The sequence below is a fragment of the Electrophorus electricus genome, chromosome 13 (assembly GCF_041902795.1).
Source record: "Electrophorus electricus isolate QZ-2024a chromosome 13, ASM4190279v1, whole genome shotgun sequence".
Classification (NCBI taxonomy): domain Eukaryota; kingdom Metazoa; phylum Chordata; class Actinopteri; order Gymnotiformes; family Gymnotidae; genus Electrophorus; species Electrophorus electricus.
The window spans coordinates 27,332,040-27,359,822 of record NC_137509.1 but is presented as its reverse complement, the minus strand read 5'-3'; the positions used below and the strand labels follow the sequence as shown (position 1 = coordinate 27,359,822).

At 35.4% G+C, this 27,783-nt stretch overlaps 5 pseudogenes; all 5 read right to left on the bottom strand.

The window, feature by feature from the left end:
* Nucleotides 1-577: 577 nt before the first annotated feature.
* Nucleotides 578-696, bottom strand: LOC145645768 (5S ribosomal RNA; annotated as a pseudogene).
* A 2,528-nt stretch (nucleotides 697-3,224) lies between these two features.
* LOC145645767 (5S ribosomal RNA) lies at nucleotides 3,225-3,343 on the bottom strand (annotated as a pseudogene).
* Nucleotides 3,344-20,650: 17,307 nt separating this feature from the next.
* On the bottom strand, nucleotides 20,651-20,769 carry LOC145645858 (5S ribosomal RNA; annotated as a pseudogene).
* Nucleotides 20,770-24,879: 4,110 nt separating this feature from the next.
* LOC145645453 (5S ribosomal RNA) lies at nucleotides 24,880-24,998 on the bottom strand (annotated as a pseudogene).
* A 1,920-nt stretch (nucleotides 24,999-26,918) lies between these two features.
* On the bottom strand, nucleotides 26,919-27,037 carry LOC145645857 (5S ribosomal RNA; annotated as a pseudogene).
* Nucleotides 27,038-27,783: the final 746 nt, after the last annotated feature.

Genomic DNA, 27,783 nt, shown 5'->3' with positions numbered 1-27,783 from the left:
CTGCACTTCAAATTTGAGCATGATAGCTTGAACATAAATTAAAGGGATGCAATAAAATCTTACAGCACCTGCTATTCCCTGGTGCAAAAAGATTTCTATTTATTCTGTGCACTGCACATAGAAGCATGTCAGCTTGAAAGTAAATTAAAGTGATGCAACAAATACCTACAGCATCTGCTATTCCCAGGTGCTAACAGATAGTTTTTTTTTATTAATCACTGCACTTCACAATTGAGCATGTCAGCTTGAAAGTAAATTAAAGTGATGCAATAAAAACTAACAGATAGTTTGATTTAATGATTCACTGCACTTCAAATTTGAGCATGATAGCTTGAACATAAATTAAAGGAATGCAATAAAATCTTAGAGCACCTGCTATTCCCTGGTGCAAAAAGATTTCTATTTAATCTATGCACTTCACATAGAAGCATGTCAGTTGCAGAGTAAATTAAAGTGATGCAACAAATACCTACAGCATCTGCTATTCCCAGGTGCTAACAGATAGTTTTTTTTATTAATCACTGCACTTCACATTTGAGCATTTCAGCTTGAAAGTAAATTAAAGTGATGCAAGAAAAGCCTACAGCAGCTGGTATTCCTAGGTAGGGTCCCACCTCAGTACTATCCAGGTCCAAATTTGCTTAGTTTCAAAGGTCAGATGAGATTGGGCGTTCTCAAACTGGTGTGGCCGTAAGCCTTAAACACTTACTCTAATTGCCTATTCATAGCAAATATGATCAAAGACCAATCTGACAATTTTTTTTATTTAATCACTGCACTTGACATTCTAGAATGTTAGCTTGAAAGTAAATTAAAATGATGCAATAAAAGCTTACAACATCTGGGATTCAGAGGCACTAACAGACAGATTTTTTATTAATCACTGCACTTCACATTCACGCATGTCAGTTGGAGAGTAAATTAAAGTGATGCAATAAAACTTACAGCATCTGCTATTCCCAGGTGCTAACAGATAGTTTGATTTAATGATTCACTGCACTTCAAATTTGAGCCTGATAGCCTGAACATAAATTAAAGGGATACAATAAAATCTTACAGCACCTGCTATTCCCTGGTGCAAAAAGATTTCTATTTAATCTGTGCACTTCAGATAGAAGCATGTCAGTTGCAGAGTAAATTAAAGTGATGCAACAAATACCTACAGCATCTGCTATTCCCACGTGCTAACAGATAGTTTGATTTAATGATTCACTGCACTTCAAATTTGAGCATGATAGCTTGAACATAAATTAAAGTGATGCAACAAATACCTACAGCATCTGCTATTCCCAGTTGCTAACAGATAGTTTGACTTAATGATTCACTGCACTTCAAATTTGAGCATGATAGCTTGAACATAAATTAAAGGGATGCAATAAAATCTTACAGCACCTGCTATTCCCTGGTGCAAAAAGATTTCTATTTATTCTGTGCACTGCACATAGAAGCATGTCAGCTTGAAAGTAAATTAAAGTGATGCAACAAATACCTACAGCATCTGCTATTCCCAGGTGCTAACAGATAGTTTTTTTTATTAATCACTGCACTTCACAATTGAGCATGTCAGCTTGAAAGTAAATTAAAGTGATGCAATAAAAACTAACAGATAGTTTGATTTAATGATTCACTGCACTTCAAATTTGAGCATGATAGCTTGAACATAAATTAAAGGAATGCAATAAAATCTTAGAGCACCTGCTATTCCCTGGTGCAAAAAGATTTCTATTTAATCTATGCACTTCACATAGAAGCATGTCAGTTGCAGAGTAAATTAAAGTGATGCAACAAATACCTACAGCATCTGCTATTCCCAGGTGCTAACAGATAGTTTTTTTTATTAATCACTGCACTTCACATTTGAGCATGTCAGCTTGAAAGTAAATTAAAGTGATGCAAGAAAAGCCTACAGCAGCTGGTATTCTCTAGGTAGGGTCCCACCTCACTACTATCCAGGTCCAAATTTGCTTAGTTTCAAAGGTCAGATGAGATTGGGAGTTCTCAAACTGGTGTGGCCGTAAGCCTTAAACACTTACTCTAATTGCCTATTCATAGCAAATATGATCAAAGACCAATCTGACAATTTTTTTATTTAATCACTGCACTTGACATTCTAGAATGTTAGCTTGAAAGTAAATTAAAATGATGCAATAAAAGCTTACAACATCTGGGATTCAGAGGCACTAACAGACAGATTTTTTATTAATCACTGCACTTCACATTCACGCATGTCAGTTGGAGAGTAAATTAAAGTGATGCAATAAAAACTTACAGCATCTGCTATTCCCAGGTGCTAACAGATAGTTTGATTTAATGATTCACTGCACTTCAAATTTGAGCCTGATAGCCTGAACATAAATTAAAGGGATACAATAAAATCTTACAGCACCTGCTATTCCCTGGTGCAAAAAGATTTCTATTTAATCTGTGCACTTCAGATAGAAGCATGTCAGTTGCAGAGTAAATTAAAGTGATGCAACAAATACCTACAGCATCTGCTATTCCCAGGTGCTAACAGATAGTTTGATTTAATGATTCACTGCACTTCAAATTTGAGCATGATAGCTTGAACATAAATTAAAGTGATGCAACAAATACCTACAGCATCTGCTATTCCCAGTTGCTAACAGATAGTTTGACTTAATGATTCACTGCACTTCAAATTTGAGCATGATAGCTTGAACATAAATTAAAGGGATGCAATAAAATCTTACAGCACCTGCTATTCCCTGGTGCAAAAAGATTTCTATTTATTCTGTGCACTGCACATAGAAGCATGTCAGCTTGAAAGTAAATTAAAGTGATGCAACAAATACCTACAGCATCTGCTATTCCCAGGTGCTAACAGATAGTTTTTTTTATTAATCACTGCACTTCACAATTGAGCATGTCAGCTTGAAAGTAAATTAAAGTGATGCAATAAAAACTAACAGATAGTTTGATTTAATGATTCACTGCACTTCAAATTTGAGCATGATAGCTTGAACATAAATTAAAGGAATGCAATAAAATCTTAGAGCACCTGCTATTCCCTGGTGCAAAAAGATTTCTATTTAATCTATGCACTTCACATAGAAGCATGTCAGTTGCAGAGTAAATTAAAGTGATGCAACAAATACCTACAGCATCTGCTATTCCCAGGTGCTAACAGATAGTTTTTTTTATTAATCACTGCACTTCACATTTGAGCATTTCAGCTTGAAAGTAAATTAAAGTGATGCAAGAAAAGCCTACAGCAGCTGGTATTCCTAGGTAGGGTCCCACCTCAGTACTATCCAGGTCCAAATTTGCTTAGTTTCAAAGGTCAGATGAGATTGGGCGTTCTCAAACTGGTGTGGCCGTAAGCCTTAAACACTTACTCTAATTGCCTATTCATAGCAAATATGATCAAAGACCAATCTGACAATTTTTTTTATTTAATCACTGCACTTGACATTCTAGAATGTTAGCTTGAAAGTAAATTAAAATGATGCAATAAAAGCTTACAACATCTGGGATTCAGAGGCACTAACAGACAGATTTTTTATTAATCACTGCACTTCACATTCACGCATGTCAGTTGGAGAGTAAATTAAAGTGATGCAATAAAACTTACAGCATCTGCTATTCCCAGGTGCTAACAGATAGTTTGATTTAATGATTCACTGCACTTCAAATTTGAGCCTGATAGCCTGAACATAAATTAAAGGGATACAATAAAATCTTACAGCACCTGCTATTCCCTGGTGCAAAAAGATTTCTATTTAATCTGTGCACTTCAGATAGAAGCATGTCAGTTGCAGAGTAAATTAAAGTGATGCAACAAATACCTACAGCATCTGCTATTCCCACGTGCTAACAGATAGTTTGATTTAATGATTCACTGCACTTCAAATTTGAGCATGATAGCTTGAACATAAATTAAAGTGATGTAACAAATACCTACAGCATCTGCTATTCCCATTTGCTAACAGATAGTTTGACTTAATGATTCACTGCACTTCAAATTTGAGCATGATAGCTTGAACATAAATTAAAGGGATGCAATAAAATCTTACAGCACCTGCTATTCCCTGGTGCAAAAAGATTTCTATTTAATCTGTGCACTGCACATAGAAGCATGTCAGCTTGAAAGTAAATTAAAGTGATGCAACAAATACGTACAGCATCTGCTATTCCCAGGTGCTAACAGATAGTTTTTTATATTAATCACTGCACTTCACAATTGAGCATGTCAGCTTGAAAGTAAATTAAAGTGAAGCAATAAAAACTAACAGATAGTTTGATTTAATGATTCACTGCACTTCAAATTTGAGCATGATAGCTTGAACATAAATTAAAGGAATGCAATAAAATCTTAGAGCACCTGCTATTCCCTGGTGCAAAAAGATTTCTATTTAATCTATGCACTTCACATAGAAGCATGTCAGTTGCAGAGTAAATTAAAGTGATGCAACAAATACCTACAGCATCTGCTATTCCCAGGTGCTAACAGATATTTTTTTTATTAATCACTGCACTTCACATTTGAGCATGTCAGCTTGAAAGTAAATTAAAGTGATGCAAGAAAAGCCTACAGCAGCTGGTATTCCTAGGTAGGGTCCCACCTCAGTACTATCCAGGTCCAAATTTGCTTAGTTTCAAAGGTCAGATGAGATTGGGCGTTCTCAACCTGGTGCGGCCGTAAGCCTTAAACACTTACTCTAATTGCCTATTCATAGCAAATATGATCAAAGACCAATCTGACAATTTTTTTATTTAATCACTGCACTTGACATTCTAGAATGTTAGCTTGAAAGTAACTTAAAATGATGCAATAAAAGCTTACAACATCTGGGATTCAGAGGCACTAACAGACAGATTTTTTATTAATCACTGCACTTCACATTCACGCATGTCAGTTGGAGAGTAAATTAAAGTGATGCCATAAAATCTTACAACATCTGCTATTCCCAGGTGCTAACAGATAGTTTGATTTAATGATTCACTGCACTTCAAATTTGAGCATGATAGCTTGAACATAAATTAAAGTGATGCAACAAATACCTACAGCATCTGCTATTCCCAGGTGCTAACACATAGTTTGATTTAATGATTCACTGCACTTCAAATTTGAGCATGATAGCTTGAACATAAATTAAAGTGATGCAACAAATACCTACAGAATCTGCTATTCCCAGTTGGTAACAGATAGTTTGATTTAATGATTCACTGCACTTCAAATTTGAGCCTGATAGCCTGAACATAAATTAAAGGGATACAATAAAATCTTACAGCACCTGCTATTCCCTGGTGCAAAAAGATTTCTATTTAATCTGTGCACTTCAGATAGAAGCATGTCAGTTGCAGAGTAAATTAAAGTGATGCAACAAATACCTACAGCATCTGCTATTCCCACGTGCTAACAGATAGTTTGATTTAATGATTCACTGCACTTCAAATTTGAGCATGATAGCTTGAACATAAATTAAAGTGATGTAACAAATACCTACAGCATCTGCTATTCCCAGTTGCTAACAGATAGTTTGACTTAATGATTCACTGCACTTCAAATTTGAGCCTGATAGCCTGAACATAAATTAAAGGGATACAATAAAATCTTACAGCACCTGCTATTCCCTGGTGCAAAAAGATTTCTATTTATTCTGTGCACTGCACATAGAAGCATGTCAGCTTGAAAGTAAATTAAAGTGATGCAACAAATACCTACAGCATCTGCTATTCCCAGGTGCTAACAGATAGTTTTTTTTATTAATCACTGCACTTCACAATTGAGCATGTCAGCTTGAAAGTAAATTAAAGTGATGCAATAAAAACTAACAGATAGTTTGATTTAATGATTCACTGCACTTCAAATTTGAGCATGATAGCTTGAACATAAATTAAAGGAATGCAATAAAATCTTAGAGCACCTGCTATTCCCTGGTGCAAAAAGATTTCTATTTAATCTATGCACTTCACATAGAAGCATGTCAGTTGCAGAGTAAATTAAAGTGATGCAACAAATACCTACAGCATCTGCTATTCCCAGGTGCTAACAGATATTTTTTTTATTAATCACTGCACTTCACATTTGAGCATGTCAGCTTGAAAGTAAATTAAAGTGATGCAAGAAAAGCCTACAGCAGCTGGTATTCCTAGGTAGGGTCCCACCTCAGTACTATCCAGGTCCAAATTTGCTTAGTTTCAAAGGTCAGATGAGATTGGGCGTTCTCAACCTGGTGCGGCCGTAAGCCTTAAACTCTTACTCTAATTGCCTATTCATAGCAAATATGATCAAAGACCAATCTGACAATTTTTTTATTTAATCACTGCACTTGACATTCTAGAATGTTAGCTTGAAAGTAACTTAAAATGATGCAATAAAAGCTTACAACATCTGGGATTCAGAGGCACTAACAGACAGATTTTTTATTAATCACTGCACTTCAGATTCACGCATGTCAGTTGGAGAGTAAATTAAAGTGATGCAATAAAAACTTACAACATCTGCTATTCCCAGGTGCTAACAGATAGTTTGATTTAATGATTCACTGCACTTCAAATTTGAGCATGATAGCTTGAACATAAATTAAAGTGATGCAACAAATACCTACAGCATCTGCTATTCCCAGGAGCTAACAGATAGTTTGATTTAATGATTCACTGCACTTCAAATTTGAGCATGATAGCTTGAACATAAATTAAAGGGATGCAATAAAATCTTACAGCACCTGCTATTCCCTGGTGCAAAAAGATTTCTATTTAATCTGTGCACTGCACATAGAAGCATGTCAGTTGCAGAGTAAATTAAAGTGATGCAACAAATACCTACAGCATCTGCTATTCCCAGGTGCTAACAGATATTTTTTTTATTAATCACTGCACTTCACATTTGAGCATGTCAGCTTGAAAGTAAATTAAAGTGATGCAAGAAAAGCCTACAGCAGCTGGTATTCCTAGGTAGGGTCCCACCTCAGTACTATCCAGGTCCAAATTTGCTTAGTTTCAAAGGTCAGATGAGATTGGGCGTTCTCAACCTGGTGCGGCCGTAAGCCTTAAACTCTTACTCTAATTGCCTATTCATAGCAAATATGATCAAAGACCAATCTGACAATTTTTTTATTTAATCACTGCACTTGACATTCTAGAATGTTAGCTTGAAAGTAACTTAAAATGATGCAATAAAAGCTTACAACATCTGGGATTCAGAGGCACTAACAGACAGATTTTTTATTAATCACTGCACTTCAGATTCACGCATGTCAGTTGGAGAGTAAATTAAAGTGATGCAATAAAAACTTACAACATCTGCTATTCCCAGGTGCTAACAGATAGTTTGATTTAATGATTCACTGCACTTCAAATTTGAGCATGATAGCTTGAACATAAATTAAAGTGATGCAACAAATACCTACAGAATCTGCTATTCCCAGTTGGTAACAGATAGTTTGATTTAATGATTCACTGCACTTCAAATTTGAGCCTGATAGCCTGAACATAAATTAAAGGGATACAATAAAATCTTACAGCACCTGCTATTCCCTGGTGCAAAAAGATTTCTATTTAATCTGTGCACTTCAGATAGAAGCATGTCAGTTGCAGAGTAAATTAAAGTGATGCAACAAATACCTACAGCATCTGCTATTCCCAAGTGCTAACAGATAGTTTGATTTAATGATTCACTGCACTTCAAATTTGAGCATGATAGCTTGAACATAAATTAAAGTGATGTAACAAATACCTACAGCATCTGCTATTCCCAGTTGCTAACAGATAGTTTGACTTAATGATTCACTGCACTTCAAATTTGAGCCTGATAGCCTGAACATAAATTAAAGGGATACAATAAAATCTTACAGCACCTGCTATTCCCTGGTGCAAAAAGATTTCTATTTATTCTGTGCACTGCACATAGAAGCATGTCAGCTTGAAAGTAAATTAAAGTGATGCAACAAATACCTACAGCATCTGCTATTCCCAGGTGCTAACAGATAGTTTTTTTTATTAATCACTGCACTTCACAATTGAGCATGTCAGCTTGAAAGTAAATTAAAGTGATGCAATAAAAACTAACAGATAGTTTGATTTAATGATTCACTGCACTTCAAATTTGAGCATGATAGCTTGAACATAAATTAAAGGAATGCAATAAAATCTTAGAGCACCTGCTATTCCCTGGTGCAAAAAGATTTCTATTTAATCTATGCACTTCACATAGAAGCATGTCAGTTGCAGAGTAAATTAAAGTGATGCAACAAATACCTACAGCATCTGCTATTCCCAGGTGCTAACAGATATTTTTTTTATTAATCACTGCACTTCACATTTGAGCATGTCAGCTTGAAAGTAAATTAAAGTGATGCAAGAAAAGCCTACAGCAGCTGGTATTCCTAGGTAGGGTCCCACCTCAGTACTATCCAGGTCCAAATTTGCTTAGTTTCAAAGGTCAGATGAGATTGGGCGTTCTCAACCTGGTGCGGCCGTAAGCCTTAAACTCTTACTCTAATTGCCTATTCATAGCAAATATGATCAAAGACCAATCTGACAATTTTTTTATTTAATCACTGCACTTGACATTCTAGAATGTTAGCTTGAAAGTAACTTAAAATGATGCAATAAAAGCTTACAACATCTGGGATTCAGAGGCACTAACAGACAGATTTTTTATTAATCACTGCACTTCAGATTCACGCATGTCAGTTGGAGAGTAAATTAAAGTGATGCAATAAAAACTTACAACATCTGCTATTCCCAGGTGCTAACAGATAGTTTGATTTAATGATTCACTGCACTTCAAATTTGAGCATGATAGCTTGAACATAAATTAAAGTGATGCAACAAATACCTACAGCATCTGCTATTCCCAGGAGCTAACAGATAGTTTGATTTAATGATTCACTGCACTTCAAATTTGAGCATGATAGCTTGAACATAAATTAAAGGGATGCAATAAAATCTTACAGCACCTGCTATTCCCTGGTGCAAAAAGATTTCTATTTAATCTGTGCACTGCACATAGAAGCATGTCAGTTGCAGAGTAAATTAAAGTGATGCAACAAATACCTACAGCATCTGCTATTCCCAGGTGCTAACAGATAGTTTTTTTTATTAATCACTGCACTTCACATTTGAGCATGTCAGCTTGAAAGTAAATTAAAGTGATGCAATAAAAACTAACAGATAGTTTGATTTAATGATTCACTGCACTTCAAATTTGAGCATGATAGCCTGAACATAAATTAAAGTGATGCAAGAAATACCTACAGCATCTGCTATTCCCAGATGCTAACAGATAGTTTGATTTAATGATTCACTGCACTTCAAATTTGAGCATGATAGCTTGAACATAAATTAAAGTGATGCAACAAATACCTACAGAATCTGCTATTCCCAGTTGGTAACAGATAGTTTGATTTAATGATTCACTGCACTTCAAATTTGAGCATGATAGCTTGAACATAAATTAACGGGATGCAATAAAATCTTACAGCACCTGCTATTCCCTGGTGCAAAAATATTTCTATTTAATCTGTGCACTTCACATAGAGGCATGTCAGCTTGAAAGTAAATTAAAGTGATGCAACAAATACCTACACCATCTGCTATTCCCAGGTGCTAACAGATATTTTTTTTATTAATCACTGCACTTCACATTTGAGCATGTCAGCTTGAAAGTAAATTAAAGTGATGCAAGAAAAGCCTACAGCAGCTGGTATTCCTAGGTAGGGTCCCACCTCAGTACTATCCAGGTCCAAATTTGCTTAGTTTCAAAGGTCAGATGAGATTGGGCGTTCTCAACCTGGTGCGGCCGTAAGCCTTAAACTCTTACTCTAATTGCCTATTCATAGCAAATATGATCAAAGACCAATCTGACAATTTTTTTATTTAATCACTGCACTTGACATTCTAGAATGTTAGCTTGAAAGTAACTTAAAATGATGCAATAAAAGCTTACAACATCTGGGATTCAGAGGCACTAACAGACAGATTTTTTATTAATCACTGCACTTCAGATTCACGCATGTCAGTTGGAGAGTAAATTAAAGTGATGCAATAAAAACTTACAACATCTGCTATTCCCAGGTGCTAACAGATAGTTTGATTTAATGATTCACTGCACTTCAAATTTGAGCATGATAGCTTGAACATAAATTAAAGTGATGCAACAAATACCTACAGAATCTGCTATTCCCAGTTGGTAACAGATAGTTTGATTTAATGATTCACTGCACTTCAAATTTGAGCCTGATAGCCTGAACATAAATTAAAGGGATACAATAAAATCTTACAGCACCTGCTATTCCCTGGTGCAAAAAGATTTCTATTTAATCTGTGCACTTCAGATAGAAGCATGTCAGTTGCAGAGTAAATTAAAGTGATGCAACAAATACCTACAGCATCTGCTATTCCCACGTGCTAACAGATAGTTTGATTTAATGATTCACTGCACTTCAAATTTGAGCATGATAGCTTGAACATAAATTAAAGTGATGTAACAAATACCTACAGCATCTGCTATTCCCAGTTGCTAACAGATAGTTTGACTTAATGATTCACTGCACTTCAAATTTGAGCCTGATAGCCTGAACATAAATTAAAGGGATACAATAAAATCTTACAGCACCTGCTATTCCCTGGTGCAAAAAGATTTCTATTTATTCTGTGCACTGCACATAGAAGCATGTCAGCTTGAAAGTAAATTAAAGTGATGCAACAAATACCTACAGCATCTGCTATTCCCAGGTGCTAACAGATAGTTTTTTTTATTAATCACTGCACTTCACAATTGAGCATGTCAGCTTGAAAGTAAATTAAAGTGATGCAATAAAAACTAACAGATAGTTTGATTTAATGATTCACTGCACTTCAAATTTGAGCATGATAGCTTGAACATAAATTAAAGGAATGCAATAAAATCTTAGAGCACCTGCTATTCCCTGGTGCAAAAAGATTTCTATTTAATCTATGCACTTCACATAGAAGCATGTCAGTTGCAGAGTAAATTAAAGTGATGCAACAAATACCTACAGCATCTGCTATTCCCAGGTGCTAACAGATATTTTTTTTATTAATCACTGCACTTCACATTTGAGCATGTCAGCTTGAAAGTAAATTAAAGTGATGCAAGAAAAGCCTACAGCAGCTGGTATTCCTAGGTAGGGTCCCACCTCAGTACTATCCAGGTCCAAATTTGCTTAGTTTCAAAGGTCAGATGAGATTGGGCGTTCTCAACCTGGTGCGGCCGTAAGCCTTAAACTCTTACTCTAATTGCCTATTCATAGCAAATATGATCAAAGACCAATCTGACAATTTTTTTATTTAATCACTGCACTTGACATTCTAGAATGTTAGCTTGAAAGTAACTTAAAATGATGCAATAAAAGCTTACAACATCTGGGATTCAGAGGCACTAACAGACAGATTTTTTATTAATCACTGCACTTCAGATTCACGCATGTCAGTTGGAGAGTAAATTAAAGTGATGCAATAAAAACTTACAACATCTGCTATTCCCAGGTGCTAACAGATAGTTTGATTTAATGATTCACTGCACTTCAAATTTGAGCATGATAGCTTGAACATAAATTAAAGTGATGCAACAAATACCTACAGCATCTGCTATTCCCAGGAGCTAACAGATAGTTTGATTTAATGATTCACTGCACTTCAAATTTGAGCATGATAGCTTGAACATAAATTAAAGGGATGCAATAAAATCTTACAGCACCTGCTATTCCCTGGTGCAAAAAGATTTCTATTTAATCTGTGCACTGCACATAGAAGCATGTCAGTTGCAGAGTAAATTAAAGTGATGCAACAAATACCTACAGCATCTGCTATTCCCAGGTGCTAACAGATAGTTTTTTTTATTAATCACTGCACTTCACATTTGAGCATGTCAGCTTGAAAGTAAATTAAAGTGATGCAATAAAAACTAACAGATAGTTTGATTTAATGATTCACTGCACTTCAAATTTGAGCATGATAGCCTGAACATAAATTAAAGTGATGCAAGAAATACCTACAGCATCTGCTATTCCCAGGTGCTAACAGATAGTTTGATTTAATGATTCACTGCACTTCAAATTTGAGCATGATAGCTTGAACATAAATTAAAGTGATGCAACAAATACCTACAGAATCTGCTATTCCCAGTTGGTAACAGATAGTTTGATTTAATGATTCACTGCACTTCAAATTTGAGCATGATAGCTTGAACATAAATTAAAGGGATGCAATAAAATCTTACAGCACCTGCTATTCCCTGGTGCAAAAATATTTCTATTTAATCTGTGCACTTCACATAGAAGCATGTCAGCTTGAAAGTAAATTAAAGTGATGCAACAAATACCTACACCATCTGCTATTCCCAGGTGCTAACAGATATTTTTTTTATTAATCACTGCACTTCACATTTGAGCATGTCAGCTTGAAAGTAAATTAAAGTGATGCAAGAAAAGCCTACAGCAGCTGGTATTCCTAGGTAGGGTCCCACCTCAGTACTATCCAGGTCCAAATTTGCTTAGTTTCAAAGGTCAGATGAGATTGGGCGTTCTCAACCTGGTGCGGCCGTAAGCCTTAAACTCTTACTCTAATTGCCTATTCATAGCAAATATGATCAAAGACCAATCTGACAATTTTTTTATTTAATCACTGCACTTGACATTCTAGAATGTTAGCTTGAAAGTAACTTAAAATGATGCAATAAAAGCTTACAACATCTGGGATTCAGAGGCACTAACAGACAGATTTTTTATTAATCACTGCACTTCAGATTCACGCATGTCAGTTGGAGAGTAAATTAAAGTGATGCAATAAAAACTTACAACATCTGCTATTCCCAGGTGCTAACAGATAGTTTGATTTAATGATTCACTGCACTTCAAATTTGAGCATGATAGCTTGAACATAAATTAAAGTGATGCAACAAATACCTACAGCATCTGCTATTCCCAGGAGCTAACAGATAGTTTGATTTAATGATTCACTGCACTTCAAATTTGAGCATGATAGCTTGAACATAAATTAAAGGGATGCAATAAAATCTTACAGCACCTGCTATTCCCTGGTGCAAAAAGATTTCTATTTAATCTGTGCACTGCACATAGAAGCATGTCAGTTGCAGAGTAAATTAAAGTGATGCAACAAATACCTACAGCATCTGCTATTCCCAGGTGCTAACAGATAGTTTTTTTTATTAATCACTGCACTTCACATTTGAGCATGTCAGCTTGAAAGTAAATTAAAGTGATGCAATAAAAACTAACAGATAGTTTGATTTAATGATTCACTGCACTTCAAATTTGAGCATGATAGCCTGAACATAAATTAAAGTGATGCAAGAAATACCTACAGCATCTGCTATTCCCAGGTGCTAACAGATAGTTTGATTTAATGATTCACTGCACTTCAAATTTGAGCATGATAGCTTGAACATAAATTAAAGTGATGCAACAAATACCTACAGAATCTGCTATTCCCAGTTGGTAACAGATAGTTTGATTTAATGATTCACTGCACTTCAAATTTGAGCATGATAGCTTGAACATAAATTAAAGGGATGCAATAAAATCTTACAGCACCTGCTATTCCCTGGTGCAAAAATATTTCTATTTAATCTGTGCACTTCACATAGAAGCATGTCAGCTTGAAAGTAAATTAAAGTGATGCAACAAATACCTACACCATCTGCTATTCCCAGGTGCTAACAGATAGTTTTTTTATTAATCACTGCATTTCACATTTGAGCATGTCAGCTTGAAAGTAAATTAAAGTGATGCAAGAAAAGCCTACAGCAGCTGCTATTCCTAGGTAGGGTCCCACCTCAGTACTATCCAGATCCAAATTTGCTTAGCTTCAAAGGTCAGGTGAGATTGGGCGTTCTCAAACTGGTGTGGGCGTAAGTCTTAAACACTTACTCTAATTGCCTATTCATAGCAAATATGATCAAAGACCAATCTGAATTTTTTTTATTAATCACTGCACTTGACATTCTAGAATGTTAGCTTGAAAGTAACTTAAAATGATGCAATAAAAGCTTACAACATCTGGTATTCAGAGGCACTAACAGACAGATTTTTTATTAATCACTGCACTTCACATTCACGCATGTCAGTTGGAGAGTAAATTAAAGTGATGCAATAAAAACTTACAGCATCTGCTATTCCCAGGTGCTAAGAGATAGTTTGATTTAATGATTCACTGCACTTCAAATTTGAGCATGATAGCCTGAACATAAATTAAAGGGATGCAATAAAAACTTACAGCATCTGCTATTCCCAGGAGCTAACAGATAGTTTGATTTAATGATTCACTGCACTTCAAATTTGAGCATGATAGCCTGAACATAAATTAAGGGGATGCAATAAAAACTTACAGCATCTGCTATTCCCAGGTGTTAACAGATAGTTTGATATAATGATTCACTGCACTTCAAATTTGAGCATGATAGCCTGAACTTAAATTAAAGGGATGCAATAAAATCTTAAAGCACCTGGTATTCCCTGGTGCAAAAGGATTTCTATTTAATCTGTGCACTTCACATAGAAGCATGTCAGTTGCAGAGTAAATTAAAGTGATGCAACAAATACCTACAGCATATGCTATTCCCAGGTGCTAACAGATACTTTTTTCTATTAATCACTGCACTTCACATTTGAGCATGTCAGCTTGAAAGTAAATTAAAGTGATGCAAGAAATGCCTACAGCAGCTGCTATTCCCACGTGCTAACAGATAGTTTTTTCTATTAATCAGTGCACTTCACATTTGAGCATGTCAGCTTGAATGTAAATTAAAGTGATGCAAGAAAAGCCTACAGCAGCTGGTATTCCTAGGTAGGGTCCCACCTCAGTACTATCCAAGTCCAAATTTGCTTAGCGTCAAAGGTCAGATAAGATTGGGCGTTCTCAAACTAGTGTGGCCGTAAGCCTTAAACACTTACTCAAATTGCCTATTCATAGTAAATATGATCAAAGACCAATATGACAATTTTTTTTTATTAATCACTGCACTTGATATTCTAGAATGTTAGCATGAAAGGAAAATAAAATGATGCAATAAAAGCTTAAAACATTTGGTATTCAGAGGCACTAACATACAGATTTTTTATTAATCACTGCACTTCACATTCACGAATGTCAGTTGGAGAGTAATTTAAAGTGATCCAATAAAAACTTACAGCATCTGCTATTCCCAGGTGCTAACAGATAGTTTGATTTAATGATTCACTGCACTTCAAATTTGAGCCTGATAGCCTGAACATAAATTAAAGGGATACAATAAAATCTTACAGCACCTGCTATTCCCTGGTGCAAAAAGATTTCTATTTAATCTGTGCACTTCAGATAGAAGCATGTCAGTTGCAGAGTAAATTAAAGTGATGCAACAAATACCTACAGCATCTGCTATTCCCACGTGCTAACAGATAGTTTGATTTAATGATTCACTGCACTTCAAATTTGAGCATGATAGCTTGAACATAAATTAAAGTGATGTAACAAATACCTACAGCATCTGCTATTCCCAGTTGCTAACAGATAGTTTGACTTAATGATTCACTGCACTTCAAATTTGAGCCTGATAGCCTGAACATAAATTAAAGGGATACAATAAAATCTTACAGCACCTGCTATTCCCTGGTGCAAAAAGATTTCTATTTATTCTGTGCACTGCACATAGAAGCATGTCAGCTTGAAAGTAAATTAAAGTGATGCAACAAATACCTACAGCATCTGCTATTCCCAGGTGCTAACAGATAGTTTTTTTTATTAATCACTGCACTTCACAATTGAGCATGTCAGCTTGAAAGTAAATTAAAGTGATGCAATAAAAACTAACAGATAGTTTGATTTAATGATTCACTGCACTTCAAATTTGAGCATGATAGCTTGAACATAAATTAAAGGAATGCAATAAAATCTTAGAGCACCTGCTATTCCCTGGTGCAAAAAGATTTCTATTTAATCTATGCACTTCACATAGAAGCATGTCAGTTGCAGAGTAAATTAAAGTGATGCAACAAATACCTACAGCATCTGCTATTCCCAGGTGCTAACAGATATTTTTTTTATTAATCACTGCACTTCACATTTGAGCATGTCAGCTTGAAAGTAAATTAAAGTGATGCAAGAAAAGCCTACAGCAGCTGGTATTCCTAGTTAGGGTCCCACCTCAGTACTATCCAGGTCCAAATTTGCTTAGTTTCAAAGGTCAGATGAGATTGGGCGTTCTCAACCTGGTGCGGCCGTAAGCCTTAAACTCTTACTCTAATTGCCTATTCATAGCAAATATGATCAAAGACCAATCTGACAATTTTTTTATTTAATCACTGCACTTGACATTCTAGAATGTTAGCTTGAAAGTAACTTAAAATGATGCAATAAAAGCTTACAACATCTGGGATTCAGAGGCACTAACAGACAGATTTTTTATTAATCACTGCACTTCAGATTCACGCATGTCAGTTGGAGAGTAAATTAAAGTGATGCAATAAAAACTTACAACATCTGCTATTCCCAGGTGCTAACAGATAGTTTGATTTAATGATTCACTGCACTTCAAATTTGAGCATGATAGCTTGAACATAAATTAAAGTGATGCAACAAATACCTACAGCATCTGCTTTTCCCAGGAGCTAACAGATAGTTTGATTTAATGATTCACTGCACTTCAAATTTGAGCATGATAGCTTGAACATAAATTAAAGGGATGCAATAAAATCTTACAGCACCTGCTATTCCCTGGTGCAAAAAGATTTCTATTTAATCTGTGCACTGCACATAGAAGCATGTCAGTTGCAGAGTAAATTAAAGTGATGCAACAAATACCTACAGCATCTGCTATTCCCAGGTGCTAACAGATAGTTTTTTTTATTAATCACTGCACTTCACATTTGAGCATGTCAGCTTGAAAGTAAATTAAAGTGATGCAATAAAAACTAACAGATAGTTTGATTTAATGATTCACTGCACTTCAAATTTGAGCATGATAGCCTGAACATAAATTAAAGTGATGCAAGAAATACCTACAGCATCTGCTATTCCCAGGTGCTAACAGATAGTTTGATTTAATGATTCACTGCACTTCAAATTTGAGCATGATAGCTTGAACATAAATTAAAGTGATGCAACAAATACCTACAGAATCTGCTATTCCCAGTTGGTAACAGATAGTTTGATTTAATGATTCACTGCACTTCAAATTTGAGCATGATAGCTTGAACATAAATTAAAGGGATGCAATAAAATCTTACAGCACCTGCTATTCCCTGGTGCAAAAATATTTCTATTTAATCTGTGCACTTCACATAGAAGCATGTCAGCTTGAAAGTAAATTAAAGTGATGCAACAAATACCTACACCATCTGCTATTCCCAGGTGCTAACAGATAGTTTTTTTATTAATCACTGCATTTCACATTTGAGCATGTCAGCTTGAAAGTAAATTAAAGTGATGCAAGAAAAGCCTACAGCAGCTGCTATTCCTAGGTAGGGTCCCACCTCAGTACTATCCAGATCCAAATTTGCTTAGCTTCAAAGGTCAGGTGAGATTGGGCGTTCTCAAACTGGTGTGGGCGTAAGTCTTAAACACTTACTCTAATTGCCTATTCATAGCAAATATGATCAAAGACCAATCTGAATTTTTTTTTATTAATCACTGCACTTGACATTCTAGAATGTTAGCTTGAAAGTAACTTAAAATGATGCAATAAAAGCTTACAACATCTGGTATTCAGAGGCACTAACAGACAGATTTTTTATTAATCACTGCACTTCACATTCACGCATGTCAGTTGGAGAGTAAATTAAAGTGATGCAATAAAAACTTACAGCATCTGCTATTCCCAGGTGCTAAGAGATAGTTTGATTTAATGATTCACTGCACTTCAAATTTGAGCCTGATAGCCTGAACATAAATTAAAGGGATACAATAAAATCTTACAGCACCTGCTATTCCCTGGTGCAAAAAGATTTCTATTTATTCTGTGCACTGCACATAGAAGCATGTCAGCTTGAAAGTAAATTAAAGTGATGCAACAAATACCTACAGCATCTGCTATTCCCAGGTGCTAACAGATAGTTTTTTTTATTAATCACTGCACTTCACAATTGAGCATGTCAGCTTGAAAGTAAATTAAAGTGATGCAATAAAAACTAACAGATAGTTTGATTTAATGATTCACTGCACTTCAAATTTGAGCATGATAGCTTGAACATAAATTAAAGGAATGCAATAAAATCTTAGAGCACCTGCTATTCCCTGGTGCAAAAAGATTTCTATTTAATCTATGCACTTCACATAGAAGCATGTCAGTTGCAGAGTAAATTAAAGTGATGCAACAAATACCTACAGCATCTGCTATTCCCAGGTGCTAACAGATATTTTTTTTATTAATCACTGCACTTCACATTTGAGCATGTCAGCTTGAAAGTAAATTAAAGTGATGCAAGAAAAGCCTACAGCAGCTGGTATTCCTAGGTAGGGTCCCACCTCAGTACTATCCAGGTCCAAATTTGCTTAGTTTCAAAGGTCAGATGAGATTGGGCGTTCTCAACCTGGTGCGGCCGTAAGCCTTAAACTCTTACTCTAATTGCCTATTCATAGCAAATATGATCAAAGACCAATCTGACAATTTTTTTATTTAATCACTGCACTTGACATTCTAGAATGTTAGCTTGAAAGTAACTTAAAATGATGCAATAAAAGCTTACAACATCTGGGATTCAGAGGCACTAACAGACAGATTTTTTATTAATCACTGCACTTCAGATTCACGCATGTCAGTTGGAGAGTAAATTAAAGTGATGCAATAAAAACTTACAAGATCTGCTATTCCCAGGTGCTAACAGATAGTTTGATTTAATGATTCACTGCACTTCAAATTTGAGCATGATAGCTTGAACATAAATTAAAGTGATGCAACAAATACCTACAGCATCTGCTTTTCCCAGGAGCTAACAGATAGTTTGATTTAATGATTCACTGCACTTCAAATTTGAGCATGATAGCTTGAACATAAATTAAAGGGATGCAATAAAATCTTACAGCACCTGCTATTCCCTGGTGCAAAAAGATTTCTATTTAATCTGTGCACTGCACATAGAAGCATGTCAGTTGCAGAGTAAATTAAAGTGATGCAACAAATACCTACAGCATCTGCTATTCCCAGGTGCTAACAGATAGTTTTTTTTATTAATCACTGCACTTCACATTTGAGCATGTCAGCTTGAAAGTAAATTAAAGTGATGCAATAAAAACTAACAGATAGTTTGATTTAATGATTCACTGCACTTCAAATTTGAGCATGATAGCCTGAACATAAATTAAAGTGATGCAAGAAATACCTACAGCATCTGCTATTCCCAGGTGCTAACAGATAGTTTGATTTAATGATTCACTGCACTTCAAATTTGAGCATGATAGCTTGAACATAAATTAAAGTGATGCAACAAATACCTACAGAATCTGCTATTCCCAGTTGGTAACAGATAGTTTGATTTAATGATTCACTGCACTTCAAATTTGAGCATGATAGCTTGAACATAAATTAAAGGGATGCAATAAAATCTTACAGCACCTGCTATTCCCTGGTGCAAAAATATTTCTATTTAATCTGTGCACTTCACATAGAAGCATGTCAGCTTGAAAGTAAATTAAAGTGATGCAACAAATACCTACACCATCTGCTATTCCCAGGTGCTAACAGATAGTTTTTTTATTAATCACTGCATTTCACATTTGAGCATGTCAGCTTGAAAGTAAATTAAAGTGATGCAAGAAAAGCCTACAGCAGCTGCTATTCCTAGGTAGGGTCCCACCTCAGTACTATCCAGATCCAAATTTGCTTAGCTTCAAAGGTCAGGTGAGATTGGGCGTTCTCAAACTGGTGTGGGCGTAAGTCTTAAACACTTACTCTAATTGCCTATTCATAGCAAATATGATCAAAGACCAATCTGAATTTTTTTTATTAATCACTGCACTTGACATTCTAGAATGTTAGCTTGAAAGTAACTTAAAATGATGCAATAAAAGCTTACAACATCTGGTATTCAGAGGCACTAACAGACAGATTTTTTATTAATCACTGCACTTCACATTCACGCATGTCAGTTGGAGAGTAAATTAAAGTGATGCAATAAAAACTTACAGCATCTGCTATTCCCAGGTGCTAAGAGATAGTTTGATTTAATGATTCACTGCACTTCAAATTTGAGCATGATAGCCTGAACATAAATTAAAGGGATGCAATAAAAACTTACAGCATCTGCTATTCCCAGGAGCTAACAGATAGTTTGATTTAATGATTCACTGCACTTCAAATTTGAGCATGATAGCCTGAACATAAATTAAGGGGATGCAATAAAAACTTACAGCATCTGCTATTCCCAGGTGTTAACAGATAGTTTGATATAATGATTCACTGCACTTCAAATTTGAGCATGATAGCCTGAACTTAAATTAAAGGGATGCAATAAAATCTTAAAGCACCTGGTATTCCCTGGTGCAAAAGGATTTCTATTTAATCTGTGCACTTCACATAGAAGCATGTCAGTTGCAGAGTAAATTAAAGTGATGCAACAAATACCTACAGCATATGCTATTCCCAGGTGCTAACAGATACTTTTTTCTATTAATCACTGCACTTCACATTTGAGCATGTCAGCTTGAAAGTAAATTAAAGTGATGCAAGAAAAGCCTACAGCAGCTGGTATTCCTAGGTAGGGTCCCACCTCAGTACTATCCAAGTCCAAATTTGCTTAGCGTCAAAGGTCAGATGAGATTGGGCGTTCTCAAACTAGTGTGGCCGTAAGCCTTAAACACTTACTCAAATTGCCTATTCATAGTAAATATGATCAAAGACCAATATGACAATTTTTTTTTATTAATCACTGCACTTGATATTCTAGAATGTTAGCATGAAAGGAAAATAAAATGATGCAATAAAAGCTTAAAACATTTGGTATTCAGAGGCACTAACATACAGATTTTTTATTAATCACTGCACTTCACATTCACGAATGTCAGTTGGAGAGTAATTTAAAGTGATCCAATAAAAACTTACAGCATCTGCTATTCCCAGGTGCTAACAGATAGTTTGATTTAATGATTCACTGCACTTCAAATTTGAGCCTGATAGCCTGAACATAAATTAAAGGGATACAATAAAATCTTACAGCACCTGCTATTCCCTGGTGCAAAAAGATTTCTATTTAATCTGTACACTTCAGATAGAAGCATGTCAGTTGCAGAGTAAATTAATGTGATGCAACAAATACCTACAGCATCTGCTATTCCCAGGTGCTAACAGATAGTTTGATTTAATGATTCACTGCACTTCAAATTTGAGCATGATAGCTTGAACATAAATTAAAGTGATGCAACAAATACCTACAGCATCTGCTATTCCCAGTTGCTAACAGATAGTTTGACTTAATGATTCACTGCACTTCAAATTTGAGCATGATAGCTTGAACATAAATTAAAGGGATGCAATAAAATCTTACAGCACCTGCTATTCCCTGGTGCAAAAAGATTTCTATTTATTCTGTGCACTGCACATAGAAGCATGTCAGCTTGAAAGTAAATTAAAGTGATGCAACAAATACCTACAGCATCTGCTATTCCCAGGTGCTAACAGATAGTTTTTTTTATTAATCACTGCACTTCACAATTGAGCATGTCAGCTTGAAAGTAAATTAAAGTGATGCAATAAAAACTAACAGATAGTTTGATTTAATGATTCACTGCACTTCAAATTTGAGCATGATAGCCTGAACATAAATTAAAGTGATGCAACAAATACCTACAGCATCTGCTATTCCCAGGTGCTAACACATAGTTTGATTTAATGATTCACTGCACTTCAAATTTGAGCATGATAGCTTGAACATAAATTAAAGTGATGCAACAAATACCTACAGAATCTGCTATTCCCAGTTGGTAACAGATAGTTTGATTTAATGATTCACTGCACTTCAAATTTGAGCCTGATAGCCTGAACATAAATTAAAGGGATACAATAAAATCTTACAGCACCTGCTATTCCCTGGTGCAAAAAGATTTCTATTTAATCTGTGCACTTCAGATAGAAGCATGTCAGTTGCAGAGTAAATTAAAGTGATGCAACAAATACCTACAGCATCTGCTATTCCCACGTGCTAACAGATAGTTTGATTTAATGATTCACTGCACTTCAAATTTGAGCATGATAGCTTGAACATAAATTAAAGTGATGTAACAAATACCTACAGCATCTGCTATTCCCAGTTGCTAACAGATAGTTTGACTTAATGATTCACTGCACTTCAAATTTGAGCCTGATAGCCTGAACATAAATTAAAGGGATACAATAAAATCTTAGAGCACCTGCTATTCCCTGGTGCAAAAAGATTTCTATTTATTCTGTGCACTGCACATAGAAGCATGTCAGCTTGAAAGTAAATTAAAGTGATGCAACAAATACCTACAGCATCTGCTATTCCCAGGTGCTAACAGATAGTTTTTTTTATTAATCACTGCACTTCACAATTGAGCATGTCAGCTTGAAAGTAAATTAAAGTGATGCAATAAAAGCCTACAGCAGCTGGTATTCCTAGGTAGGGTCCCACCTCAGTACTATCCAGGTCCAAATTTGCTTAGTTTCAAAGGTCAGATGAGATTGGGCGTTCTCAACCTGGTGCGGCCGTAAGCCTTAAACTCTTACTCTAATTGCCTATTCATAGCAAATATGATCAAAGACCAATCTGACAATTTTTTTATTTAATCACTGCACTTGACATTCTAGAATGTTAGCTTGAAAGTAACTTAAAATGATGCAATAAAAGCTTACAACATCTGGGATTCAGAGGCACTAACAGACAGATTTTTTATTAATCACTGCACTTCAGATTCACGCATGTCAGTTGGAGAGTAAATTAAAGTGATGCAATAAAAACTTACAACATCTGCTATTCCCAGGTGCTAACAGATAGTTTGATTTAATGATTCACTGCACTTCAAATTTGAGCATGATAGCTTGAACATAAATTAAAGTGATGCAACAAATACCTACAGCATCTGCTATTCCCAGGAGCTAACAGATAGTTTGATTTAATGATTCACTGCACTTCAAATTTGAGCATGATAGCTTGAACATAAATTAAAGGGATGCAATAAAATCTTACAGCACCTGCTATTCCCTGGTGCAAAAAGATTTCTATTTAATCTGTGCACTGCACATAGAAGCATGTCAGTTGCAGAGTAAATTAAAGTGATGCAACAAATACCTACAGCATCTGCTATTCCCAGGTGCTAACAGATAGTTTTTTTTATTAATCACTGCACTTCACATTTGAGCATGTCAGCTTGAAAGTAAATTAAAGTGATGCAATAAAAACTAACAGATAGTTTGATTTAATGATTCACTGCACTTCAAATTTGAGCATGATAGCCTGAACATAAATTAAAGTGATGCAAGAAATACCTACAGCATCTGCTATTCCCAGGTGCTAACAGATAGTTTGATTTAATGATTCACTGCACTTCAAATTTGAGCATGATAGCTTGAACATAAATTAAAGTGATGCAACAAATACCTACAGAATCTGCTATTCCCAGTTGGTAACAGATAGTTTGATTTAATGATTCACTGCACTTCAAATTTGAGCATGATAGCTTGAACATAAATTAAAGGGATGCAATAAAATCTTACAGCACCTGCTATTCCCTGGTGCAAAAATATTTCTATTTAATCTGTGCACTTCACATAGAAGCATGTCAGCTTGAAAGTAAATTAAAGTGATGCAACAAATACCTACACCATCTGCTATTCCCAGGTGCTAACAGATAGTTTTTTTATTAATCACTGCATTTCACATTTGAGCATGTCAGCTTGAAAGTAAATTAAAGTGATGCAAGAAAAGCCTACAGCAGCTGCTATTCCTACGTAGGGTCCCACCTCAGTACTATCCAGATCCAAATTTGCTTAGCTTCAAAGGTCAGGTGAGATTGGGCGTTCTCAAACTGGTGTGGGCGTAAGTCTTAAACACTTACTCTAATTGCCTATTCATAGCAAATATGATCAAAGACCAATCTGAATTTTTTTTATTAATCACTGCACTTGACATTCTAGAATGTTAGCTTGAAAGTAACTTAAAATGATGCAATAAAAGCTTACAACATCTGGTATTCAGAGGCACTAACAGACAGATTTTTTATTAATCACTGCACTTCACATTCACGCATGTCAGTTGGAGAGTAAATTAAAGTGATGCAATAAAAACTTACAGCATCTGCTATTCCCAGGTGCTAACAGATAGTTTGATTTAATGATTCACTGCACTTCAAATTTGAGCATGATAGCCTGAACATAAATTAAAGGGATGCAATAAAAACTTACAGCATCTGCTATTCCCAGGAGCTAACAGATAGTTTGATTTAATGATTCACTGCACTTCAAATTTGAGCATGATAGCCTGAACATAAATTAAGGGGATGCAATAAAAACTTACAGCATCTGCTATTCCCAGGTGTTAACAGATAATTTGATATAATGATTCACTGCACTTCAAATTTGAGCATGATAGCCTGAACTTAAATTAAAGGGATGCAATAAAATCTTAAAGCACCTGGTATTCCCTGGTGCAAAAGGATTTCTATTTAATCTGTGCACTTCACATAGAAGCATGTCAGTTGCAGAGTAAATTAAAGTGATGCAACAAATACCTACAGCATATGCTATTCCCAGGTGCTAACAGATACTTTTTTCTATTAATCACTGCACTTCACATTTGAGCATGTCAGCTTGAAAGTAAATTAAAGTGATGCAAGAAATGCCTACAGCAGCTGCTATTCCCAGGTGCTAACAGATAGTTTTTTCTATTAATCAGTGCACTTCACATTTGAGCATGTCAGCTTGAATGTAAATTAAAGTGATGCAAGAAAAGCTTACAGCAGCTGGTATTCCTAGGTAGGGTCCCACCTCAGTACTATCCAAGTCCAAATTTGCTTAGCGTCAAAGGTCAGATGAGATTGGGCGTTCTCAAACTAGTGTGGCCGTAAGCCTTAAACACTTACTCAAATTGCCTATTCATAGTAAATATGATCAAAGACCAATATGACAATTTTTTTTTATTAATCACTGCACTTGATATTCTAGAATGTTAGCATGAAAGGAAATAAAATGATGCAATAAAAGCTTAAAACATTTGGTATTCAGAGGCACTAACATACAGATTTTTTATTAATCACTGCACTTCACATTCACGAATGTCAGTTGGAGAGTAATTTAAAGTGATCCAATAAAAACTTACAGCATCTGCTATTCCCAGGTGCTAACAGATAGTTTGATTTAATGATTCACTGCACTTCAAATTTGAGCCTGATAGCCTGAACATAAATTAAAGGGATGCAATAAAATCTTACAGCACCTGCTATTCCCTGGTGCAAAAAGATTTCTATTTAATCTGTGCACTTAACATAGAAGCATGTCAGTTGCAGAGTAAATTAAAGTGATGCAACAAATACCTACAGCATCTGCTATTCCCAGTTGCTAACAGATAGTTTGATTTAATGATTCACTGCACTTCAAATTTGAGCATGATAGCTTGAACATAAATTAAAGTGATGCAACAAATACCTACAGCATCTGCTATTCCCAGTTGCTAACAGATAGTTTGATTTAATGATTCACTGCACTTCAAATTTGAGCATGATAGCTTGAACATAAATTAAAGGGATGCAATAAAATCTTAGAGCACCTGCTATTCCCTGGTGCAAAAAGATTTCTTTTTAATCTGTGCACTTCACATAGAAGCATGTCAGTTGCAGAGTAAATTAAAGTGATGCAACAAATACCTACAGCATCTGCTATTCCCAGGTGCTCACAGATAGTTTTTTTTTATTAATCACTGCACTTCACATTTGAGCATGTCAGCTTGAAAGTAAATTAAAGTGATGCAAGAAAAGCCTACAGCAGCTGCTATTCCTAGGTAGGGTCCCACCTCAGTACTATCCAGATCCAAATTTGCTTAGCTTCAAAGGTCAGGTGAGATTGGGCGTTCTCAAACTGGTGTGGGCGTAAGTCTTAAATACTTACTCTAATTGCCTATTCATAGCAAATATGATCAAAGACCAATCTGAATTTTTTTTATTAATCACTGCACTTGACATTCTAGAATGTTAGCTTGAAAGTAACTTAAAATGATGCAATAAAAGCTTACAACATCTGGTATTCAGAGGCACTAACAGACAGATTTTTTATTAATCAATGCACTTCACATTCACGCATGTCAGTTGGAGAGTAAATTAAAGTGATGCAATAAAAACTTACAGCATCTGCTATTCCCAGGTGCTAACAGATAGTTTGATTTAATGATTCACTGCACTTCAAATTTGAGCATGATAGCTTGAACATGAATTAAAGGAATGCAATAAAATCTTACAGCACCTGCTATTCCCTGGTGCAAAAAGATTTCTATTTAATCTGTGCACATCACATAGAAGCATGTCAGTTGCAGAGCAAATTAAAGTGATGCACCAAATACCTACAGCATCTGCTATTCCCAGGTGCTAACAGATAGTTTGATTTAATGATTCACTGCACTTCAAATTTGAGCATGATAGCTTGAACATAAATTAAAGTGATGCAACAAATACCTACAGCATCTGCTATTCCCAGTTACTATCAGATAGTTTGATTTAATGATTCACTGCACTTCAAATTTGAGCATGATAGCTTGAACATAAATTAAAGGGATGCAATAAAATCTTACAGCACCTGCTATTCCCTGGTGCAAAAAGATTTCTATTTAATCTGTGCACTTCACATAGAAGCATGTCAGTTGCAGAGTAAATTAAAGTGATGCAACAAATACCTACAGCATATGCTATTCCCAGGTGCTAACAGATAGTTTTTTCTATTAATCAGTGCACTTCACATTTGAGCATGTCAGCTTGAATGTAAATTAAAGTGATGCAAGAAAAGCCTACAGCAGCTGGTATTCCTAGGTAGGGTCCCACCTCAGTACTATCCAAGTCCAAATTTGCTTAGCGTCAAAGGTCAGATGAGATTGGGCGTTCTCAAACTAGTGTGGCCGTAAGCCTTAAACACTTACTCAAATTGCCTATTCATAGTAAATATGATCAAAGACCAATATGACAATTTTTTTTTATTAATCACTGCACTTGATATTCTACAATGTTAGCATGAAAGGAAAATAAAATGATGCAATAAAAGCTTAAAACATTTGGTATTCAGAGGCACTAACATACAGATTTTTTATTAATCACTGCACTTCACATTCACGAATGTCAGTTGGAGAGTAATTTAAAGTGATCCAATAAAAACTTACAGCATCTGCTATTCCCAGGTGCTAACAGATAGTTTGATTTAATGATTCACTGCACTTCAAATTTGAGCCTGATAGCCTGAACATAAATTAAAGGGATGCAATAAAATCTTACAGCACCTGCTATTCCCTGGTGCAAAAAGATTTCTATTTAATCTGTGCACTTAACATAGAAGCATGTCAGTTGCAGAGTAAATTAAAGTGATGCAACAAATACCTACAGCATCTGCTATTCCCAGTTGCTAACAGATAGTTTGATTTAATGATTCACTGCACTTCAAATTTGAGCATGATAGCTTGAACATAAATTAAAGTGATGCAACAAATACCTACAGCATCTGCTATTCCCAGTTGCTAACAGATAGTTTGATTTAATGATTCACTGCACTTCAAATTTGAGCATGATAGCTTGAACATAAATTAAAGGGATGCAATAAAATCTTAGAGCACCTGCTATTCCCTGGTGCAAAAAGATTTCTTTTTAATCTGTGCACTTCAC